Source organism: Mastomys coucha, unplaced genomic scaffold (assembly GCF_008632895.1).
Source record: "Mastomys coucha isolate ucsf_1 unplaced genomic scaffold, UCSF_Mcou_1 pScaffold14, whole genome shotgun sequence".
Classification (NCBI taxonomy): Eukaryota; Metazoa; Chordata; class Mammalia; order Rodentia; family Muridae; genus Mastomys; species Mastomys coucha.
Window position 1 is genome coordinate 31,436,524 of NW_022196896.1, and position 10,307 is coordinate 31,446,830.

General features: G+C 35.9%; 1 long non-coding RNA gene across 3 annotated transcripts in view; it reads left to right on the forward strand.

The window, feature by feature from the left end:
* Window positions 1-10,307, forward strand: part of LOC116088111 — an 87,190-nt gene that overhangs the window by 65,209 nt on the left and 11,674 nt on the right. The window lies entirely within an intron of this gene.

Consider the following 10,307-nt stretch of genomic DNA (forward strand, 5'->3'; position numbering starts at 1 on the left):
TTGAGAAGAATCCTGCTATTGTCGTTGTCCTTCCTGCTGGCAGGTGGTCGCGACATTATTATACAGGTGGAAGAAATATAGGGATTGTTTTCAAGGTCACTTACCTCTTAAACAATAAACTACAAACAGGTTTGAAGTGCAAAATGGACTGCTGTGGCTTTCCACCTGCTAGTAAACAAAGCAAGAATGAGGAGTCAGGGATCCCAGATTCTAGTCTGGATGTTGCTATCAGCCCTCTGCTTTGCAACAGCTGAGGTCTTTGGGAAGAAGAGTGACTTGATTTGTTTCTTTGTGCATCTCTGCCTCTCTTCCCATCGCTCCTCTCCTGGACTTCCCTGTCCTTCCCCTCTGTTCATCCCCTTCTCTTGATTCTCTACCTTATCTCCTTCCTCCTCCTCCTCCTCCTCCTCCTCCTCCTCCTCCTCCTCCTCCTTCTCCTTCTCCTTCTCCTTCTCCTCCTTTTCCTTTCCTATGGAATTATAGAATATACCAGGTTAAATTTTCAGGCCTCTTTTATCTCTTCCACTTTGCAAATCTATGCTACAAATAATTTAATACATGTGAGTGTATGGAGCTGGCATCTCTGAGAGTTTAGACATCTTTCCAGGGTGAAAATCATTTCTATAACATAAACTCAAATGCTTTACTATATTTTTAGGAAGATAGGGAAATAGGAAGTCAGGAATGTGGGAGTCTGTATGCTCAGTTTGTTGACGTGTGACTCAATTACTTTCCAGCACAAGAGTGTAAGCCTTTTGACTGGAAACACTGACTATTGATATTTTAAATAATGGTACAAGTTGACTTTGTTGGGTTCTAGTACTTTCTCATTGACACTTCCTGGATATTTTTTCTCGTTTTTATAAGAAACTGAGCTTCATGATAAATGAGCCCTACTTGGCTCAATGCTATAGACAGGTGGTTACACCTTATATTACTCTTTCCTTATCCTTTGATACCTATACAGATGAGACCCCTCCTAATAAGCATTTTCCCAGATTTCTCTATAAACTATAATTATATCAAATGAAAAGATCATCTTTTCATTTGAAATATAATTTCCTTTGCTGGAATATGAATAAATGATCAAAATGCAGCTGTTCCTAAATGACTGTAAGTGTCTTTCATATAGTCCTGTGGGGCTGTAGTCCTTATTCCATTGAACACAATTTTCAAAAGCATATCTAAACAGCCATAATCCCTGCTCATTCACACAAATCCATCTGATGTATTTATCAGTAGAAAAGACAAGTTTTTCATAAAGTTCTTTGCAACACATGCTGCAGTCATTTATACATCTAAAATCCTGCATGCATTGTCAGAGCTGTACAAGTAAATTTCCAGTCATAGTTAAAGGGAAAGGCATTGAAAGAATTGATTGTAAGTATTGGTGGGGTTGGATGCCAGAAAGAGAAATTGTATGTATCTAGCAAATGCAGAGGACCAAAAAGACAATTTCCAGCTTTTTAAAATAACACCTTCACATTGTGATTGAAACATTTCCAAACTGCTGAATTATAAATAGTACTGTATGAGGAAGCAAGCCAAAAATTGCACACAGGTGCAAGAAAATGATAGGTCTGAATGGCTTAGAAATGCTTTTCAGAGGCACCAGGAAGATATTTTTATGTCTTTCAAACAGTGCTATCATAAAAAGAAAACACTAAACATTTAATGTTTCTGCAATGTAATGACTAAGTCATTTAGATAACTGTTCAAGAATAATTGACCAAATGTAAAAAAAAAAAATCATATCTTCATTTCTAAGTGTAGCAATAATTCAAATCCTAAGAAGCTGTTTTGCAATTCAAATTAAATTACATATTGATGCTCTAAAAACATTCAGGTTATAATATGTCACACAAGTACAGAGTAATAGAATAGTTGTGATATTATATTGTACAATACTTTACATTTCATTTTATACTAGGTATTGAGTGGTTAAACCTTCAGAAGACTTCGTATTCACATTCATCATCAAATATGCAAACAAGTTGGAGATCCCTCTATGACTTCCCACCCCAAAGAGAAAGTGATTATTCCTGGCACATGAGTGTTATTTGGATCCCTTATCTGCTATCCTCTTTCAGTCATACAGGGGCTACCTGGAGTCAGCACACCCAGGCACCTGATTCCTCTCAGAGACTTCGGATACTCCTCCTTTACACAGGCTTCTTATATTTGTTCTCATGTAAGGCTGTGAAAGTTAGTCAAACTATCATCTACAAAATGGTGACAGACAGATCCAGGTGGGGAAAAGGCAAACCCAGAGCACTACTGTGCTGAGGGAAGAGAGAGGAATCCAGAGCTCCCGATGACTCCTCACACTTGCCCAGACTCCCTCTAACCTTCAGTGTCTTCTGGAATCTGCAATTCCCACCTTAGTACCCATTCATTCAATATTGACTTTGATTCTTAGACAACTCAACCAGAAAAGGAATTGTATGGGATATGAGTAACTTCACTTTATTTGAAATTAATTTCAAATATTTTCATGCGAACATTTTGAGATATAGGAAAGTTTGAAATGAGAGACATGAGAAATGGGGAAATTCTTGGCATATTTGACCTGGTTTGGTCAAATTTTGGAGTAAAATAATACAGACATTATCGATCCCCATTTTACTCATGAAGACACAAGAATATATTTCATAAATTCATGTATTTGGGACGCATGAAGGGAAAATCAACAAAAAATATCAAAGACTGAGAAACACAATGAGTTGCTCATCAGATCTGTGTTTATATAAATGTAGTAAAGGTTTAGTCAGTGAGATGTTTCACTTGGTAAAGCAATAACCCTCAAGGCTGATCAACTAAGTTCAACCACTGGAACCCACATAATAAAAACAGAGTCAATTTTTGCAAGTTCTCCTATGATGAACCTGTATATACTGTGGCATATGCACACACACACACAATATTATTTGTGTAAATAAATGTAAAAATAATATAGGAAATGGAGGAAAGGCTTTAATGCATGCATGGCCACACTAGATGAAGAAGGAAGACCATACCCATAATAAGTAGAGAAAAGGGATTCAGTAGTTATTTTGATTCTGGCTATTCTAGGTAATTTCTTATATTTTAAATATTTGTTTGTGTTCAGAAGTGGATCATGGACAGTTTGGCAATTGCTTCATAACTTTATTGATTTTGATGACCAAAAAGATGCTTCGGGCAAACAACAACCATAATCAGTATCTGCAAGCATAGAAAGACTTCAGGTCGGGAAGGTCTGATGCATCCCAGACAACACTGAACACAGCTCTGAGCAGAAATGCTGACAAGGCATCAGGAGTCAGCAGAATTTTCTGCTTATTTTGTTCAGATAAGCAACTTTCCCTAAATATCACAGTCTTCTCTTCACTCTTACTCTTCTTCAGCTACCCTTCCTATCATTACCTAACATCTTAAGTAAGAATCATGTTTACCCATCTTCTCTCCTTCTCTCTTTATCCAGCCCACATAGCTTCTAATGCTGACTTCCAAAATGCATCTTAAATCCACACTTATTCTTGCATTGGTGTCCATTCTTTTCATCACCTCCTGCCTGGGTAACTCCTGTCCTTTGTCGTCCCCCAGCATGATCATTGTCCAGTGTCTAGTATACCTTTCTAATATGTGTGTTTAACAAAATCACCACTGCCATTATTTATTACAAAGGCTCCCAGAGCTACTATAGGTTTAAAATGGTATAGTAATAAGTCAGGAATATGAGAAATGTTCCTAGTGAAGTATGTTGAAGAAGAAGAGTCATGGACAATAAAATTGCTTTGGTTTAATTATAAATTATTTATCTCTAACAACATTCAAGTTACTTTTGTCTATGAGTAGAAATTTAGGTACAATTTCTCTTAATCTCTTGCAGATAGGTTATAGTGAAGTAGTTAAACTGAACATCAGGAAATGGGATGCAAAAAATTATATGGTCTATTTCCAATACCCTATAGAACATTGCCTGCTATAGGGCCTCTTTGGAAGCTTTTATTTCCCCTTGAACCATATGTGAAAACCTCTGAATGTTCGCTGATTATGCCAAAACCTCCAATCATCAGGTTGCCTGAAGAACCCATGTTGCCCAGTAATTTATTCCCACACTACTACTCCAACACACCTACTCCAACAAGGCCACAACTTCTAATAGTGCCACTCCCTGGTACAAGCATATTCAAACCACCACACTGAACTGAGTGAACTATGTGGTTCACTCAGTTTAGAGGAATATAATACAGGGGTGTAATGTTTATATTAAGCCTAAATTGATTTTCTATATTCTTCACTGATCCATTTAATAAAGCTCACAAAAAAGTAAAAGTTTATTGCTTTTTTTTTTTACAAGAGGGCTAGCCATTCTCTTATTTTAAAAGAAATCTCAATTCTGCAAGATATTGAGTTCTCAGTTTAAGCTCTGTGTGTAAATGTCTTTCTCAGAATTCTTACAGCACACCACAGCAGACTTGCTGACTCTGGTAGTCTCTGCCTATAGCTTTCTATTAGCCAGGATGTTATAACATTATGATTGCAGACTTGGGCCTATTCCTGAAGCCTTCCCACAGGATATGAAGAACTACGAAGCCAGATAGCCAGCCACTTCCTCCTCTGTGAGTGCTTCCTTATGATACTCTGGGCTATTAGGTTTCATCTGTGATGACAACAAAAAACAGGCAAGTGCTATGGGCAAACCTCTTTTGCTAACCCTGTCTCATTTAGTACTAAGATTACTAAGGTAGCGCATTACTTTTATATTGTTGTTTCAAGTTTATCAGTCAAGTCAGCATGCTACATTATCCTTGTCTAACAATCAGTACCTCAGAAGTCCTGCATGTTTTTTTTCTAGTCCAAAGTTTACATTTTTATGGAGAGTCTAGTGTTTTGCATTCTTGCTCATTTGAGTTGATTCTTGTAGTTATAAGGACAAGATCTCATCACTTGCTGTCTTTTGATTAAAAGCCATCCCCACAGTTTATGGGTTCCTTTCTCCATTTCAATGAGTTGGGCCTCTCCCTTGTTTCAGGTCTCTATTGGCTATTATTCCAGTTCTTCTGCTTTTCATAGAAGATGTTAAGGGTCTATATAGTTATAGCAAGACTACCCAGATAATCCAGGGTAACATTCCTATTCAAAGTCAGCTGACTATCAACTATGCTTCTACCTTGACAGGTAACATAGCATAGTCATAAGAGAAATTTTAAAAAGTAAGTTAGTTGGCATCCAAGTTTCCATGTACATAGGACTACCCCAACATGAATGCAGGTGAAAGAAATTCTAGAAATGGGACTCCTGGACATGAGTTTACAAATACTGATCCATCATATAATGAAAACCTGATCAGACAACATTAATGAAATCTCACAGGCTGAATACTACAAACATTCTTATTGCAAATATGTGCCTTTAGTGACCATTCACTTTTCTTTGATATGCCCATGTGCAGGGTGATCCACCCAGGAATATCTTTAAGCAATCCTTAGTGCTACAGAATACTCTTGTGTGTATTTTCATAGACAAAAACACAAATGAGATTTTCTCCATTCTTTAACTAGCATTGCTGTATCTTCTGGAGACTCTAGAAGTCTCCAGATCAAAGTAGACTTTCCCTGATGATATGATGCTCCATGGGAGTGCATTTCAAAGCATACTGTGTTGGCAGGGTAGCAGGGTATATACCCATGTGCAGACTCTCCTTAATGGTCATCCAATGCCAAGTAATCATTTTTGAAATCATATACAGACAAGTGACACTAAATGGATTGAGTAGTCTGTATTTATATATACAGTACAATAACAAGAATTGTGCAAGACTTCAAGAGGTAGCAAGGATATAGGTATACACACACACACACACACACACACACACAAACACACATACATACATATAGAAAGGGTTGGAGAGAAGAAAAAGAAAGAAGGAGAATAATTGTCATTGTCCTGGTTGAATTTTGGTGTTGGTGTATTTTGTTGTTGTTTTTATATTATTTTGGTTTTGGTCTTATTTTTGGTTTGGTTTGGTTTTGTCAACTTGACACAGGCTAGGGACATTTGAGAAGAGAACTTCAGTGTTTCCAAGATTAGTCCATTAGGAAAAGAAATTTACCAAAGTCTTTTTACAAATCTAGTAGTACCCTGATACCTAAACTGTATGAACACACACGCACTTAAAGTTTACAGATGTCCCTGACAGGTACAGTATCAAAAAGTACTGATAGAGGTTTTGTAAAAGAACTGAATCGAGAGGACTTCAGACAGATCATTCACTATGATCAAATTAGTTTCATTCCAGAAATGCAAAGATGCTTTAATATATGCAAATCAACTAATTTAATTCATCCAATAAATGGACTCATGAACAATGATCATGTGCTCATCTTAATAGAAACAAAGGGGCTTTTTTGTTTTACACAATCTAACATTTCTACATGATAAAATTTCTAAATAAAATAGTAATAAATGTAACATATCTCAACATAGTAAAGACTATACAATAAACTTATAGCCAACATTTTAGTAAATTATGACAAACTCAAAGAATCCCCAGTAAGATCAGAAACAAGGCAAGGGTGTCTACTTTCTTAACTTCTATTCAACATAGTATTAAAGTCTTAGCTACTGGTGTGAGATAAGAAAAGGAATACTAATAAGAAAGGGGAAATTAAAGAAAAACATTATTTGAAGTTGATTTGATTCTATATGTAAAGCCTCTAAAAACTTTACCTGAAAATGACTATAACTGATGAGGTCAAAGAAGTGAGTATAAAAATGACAACAAAAAGACAGCTTTCTACGCTGTCTAGTTTTATGTCCATTTGGCACAATATAATCTATAATCACCGCAGAGAAGGGAGCCTCAGCTGAGAAGGTGCATCCATAAGACTGGGCTGTAGGCAAGACTGGAGAGGGTTTTCTTATATAGTCATTGAAGTGGAATGGCCCAGCCCAGTGTGGTTGGGCCCACCCCTAGCCAAGTGTTCCTTGGTTCTTTAAGAAAGCAGGCTGAGCTAGCCATGGGGAGCAAGCCAGGAAGGGGCATTTCTCAATGCCCTCGGCATCAGCTCCTGACGCTGGGCTCTTCACTGTTTGACTTCCTATCCTGACTTACTTTGGTGATGTGCAGTGATATGGAAGAGTAAGCTAAATAAACCCTTTCTTCCCAAGTTGCTCTGGCATGGTGTTTCATTATAGATCTAAAAGCTCTCACTGAGATACTTTCCTATAAACCAATAACAAATACCTTGAGAAAGAAATCAGGAAGGAGAAACTCCATTCACTATTTTCTCATCAACAATAACAAATCTCCTAAAATATTTTAGAATAAATTTAATGAAGAATGTGAAAGACAACTCCAATGAGAATTTAAACACTGAAGAAATAATTTTTAGAACATGGGAAGTCCTTGTTCTGGAGAGATTTCTCTATGGTTAAGTACACTTGCTGTTCTTGCAGAGGACTGGGGTTCAGTTCCCTGACCCACATGGTAGCTCAAAGCTATCTATAATTCTACATCCAGGATATTTGGGGGTCTCTTTTTGTCTTCTGTTATTGCTGCATGCATATGGTACATGAATACATATATAAATAAAATGCCTATTCATGTAAATATATAAATATATTTTAAGATAAATGTATAAAGATCTTCCATTCGCACAATCGTTTAATATGGCAAAATGGGTATACTATGCAAAGCAAACTGCAGAGTCAAGCCAATCTCTTCACAAATTTAGTGTCATTCTTCACAGTAATGAAAAAGTCTTAAATTTTATATAAAAACACAAGTGATTTCCAATAGTAAAGATAAAAGTTACATTCTTGGAGTTATTAACCATACCACCATACCTGCCTTCAAACTGTACTACAAATCTATAGTTTAAATGATCAATTAAACAAACAAACAAAATACGATATTGACCCAAAACACAAAAACAGGCATATAAATCAAAGGAATAGAAAATAAGAATAAGGTTAGACCCAAATAGCCCCAGCCAACTGGTTTTTGACAAAGATGTACTAAATATATGTTAGAGAAAAGACTGTCTCTTTTAAAAATGGTATTGGGAAAATCTATGTGCATAAGAATGAAATTACATATCTATCTCTCACCATACCCTTTCCCCCAAGAAAAATCAATTCCAATCGGAATCAACAACCTTACTCTAAGACTTGAAACTGTTAGAAAAAAAATTTTAGTGTGTATGAGTAGACAAGGTTTCCTATAAAGAAGTGCAATTTCTCAGAAACCATTTTAATAATTGCCAAATAGGATTTAATAAAATTGAGAAGACTTATGAACAGTAAAATAATGTATTAATTTGGAGAAGAGATAGTCTACAATATGATAGAAAGTCTTTGTTAACTGCACATGTCAGAGGATTGATACCAAAATTATAAGAAAGAAAAAAAGGCAAATAACAAGAAAATTCCCATTCATGAATGGAAAAAAATGAATTGAACAGATAATTCTCAACAGACAAAGTGTACATAAACAATAAACACATGAAAATGCATTCAGTGTCATAATGAGAGAAATGTAAATTAAAATCACATGGAGCTAGAAAGCCCATCATCAAGAGAACAAATGACAATTGGTGGATATTGAGAGAGGACACTTCCCACTGCTGCTGGGAATTTATATTGGAATATACTAGATGAAAAGCAGTGTGAAGATTTCTGAAAAGGATAAAAATAATACTCATATGTAACCTAGCTCTACACCACTCCTTGGTAAATCACCAAAAGACTTTACATCCTACCACAAAATACTTGCAGACCAGTGCTTATTGACACATTATTGACAATTGGAAAGAAACCAAATCAACCTAGATGTTCATAAAGTAAATGTGTCATACATACTTAGTGAAATTTTTTTAAGCTCTTAAAGAAAATTAAAACATGATATTTTTTGAGGAAAATGCTTGGAACTGTAGTTCACTATGTTAAATGAAGGAATTTAGGCTCAAAATGTAGAGACCATATTTTCCCTTTTATGCAGAATCTGGATTTAACCCTGGCATGGGTTTGTGCAGGTGTGTATCATCGACTATAAAGGAGATTTTATACATATATATATATATATATATATATATATATGTATGTATGTAGATGTATATATATATGTGTATATATATATACATACATATATATACACACACACACACACATATATATGGAACTGAGTAGATTTAGCTAAGAGACGGCTTCAGGAAAAAAAAATGAAGTCTGTTGTGGAGAAAAAGCTCAATGTAAATTCAGAGTGTCACAGGTTGGGGACATTTATCTGAGAAGCGCAATGAAAACAAGAGGAGCAGCTTCAGGGAACCTGAGCAGTTCTTGGAGAAGGATCCTGTGGTTCCCAGAAGAAAGGCCTTCATAAAATGAGATGAGGGAATACAAGAATTTGAATAGTGACTACATTGTAGATGAAGGAGGGAGGCCCTTGGAGACTGAATGTGGAGCATAGGGAGACTGAGCACAAAGCCACAAAACAACTCCAAGGGAGTGAAATAAGTCCAGCTGAAGACAGACACACTTGGCCAAAGACTGTGAAGATCAATGTAGATATAGTCATTTGTACATAGATATAGTTTAAATTTGACTCTATAATAGAAAATCTTATTTTCCCCATCTATGGTGACTGAAAGTTTTTCTGAGTATAATAGTCTGAGCTATCTGTGGTCTCTTTAGAGAGTACAGGACATCTGTCCAAGCCCTTTTGCTTTTACATTCCACACTGAGAAGTCAGGTGTAATTCTAATATGTTTTATATGTTACCTGCCCTTTTCCCCTTATAATATAATGTTCATACTTTGTTCTGTATAATGTTTTCATTGATATGAGGTGAGTAGACATTCTTTTATGATCTAATCTTCTTATACTTATATAGGCATCTCCTTTACTTTAGGAATTTTTTCTATGATTTTGTTGAAAACATGTTCTGGTCCTTTGAACTGGATTTTTTCTCCTTCTGCTAGACGTATTATTCAGAGGTTTGGTCTTTTCTTACTGTTCCAGATTTCCTATATGTTTTGTGTCAGGAGTTGGGTTTTTGATGTTTTTTTTTCTTATTTGTTTGTTTGTTCTTTTCTTGTTTTTTGCTTTTGGTTTTTCTTGGGGAGAGGTTTTTTTTTTCATTAGATATTTTCTTTATTTACATGTAAATTTCTCCTTTCACAGTTTCCCCTCCAAAAAACAAAGAAACAAACAAAAACAACAAAAACAAATCCCTGTTGCCTCCCCGCTCCCCAGGCCTGCCACCCCACCCTCTCCCAATTATTGGCCCTGGCATTCCCCTACACTGGGGCACAGAACCTTCA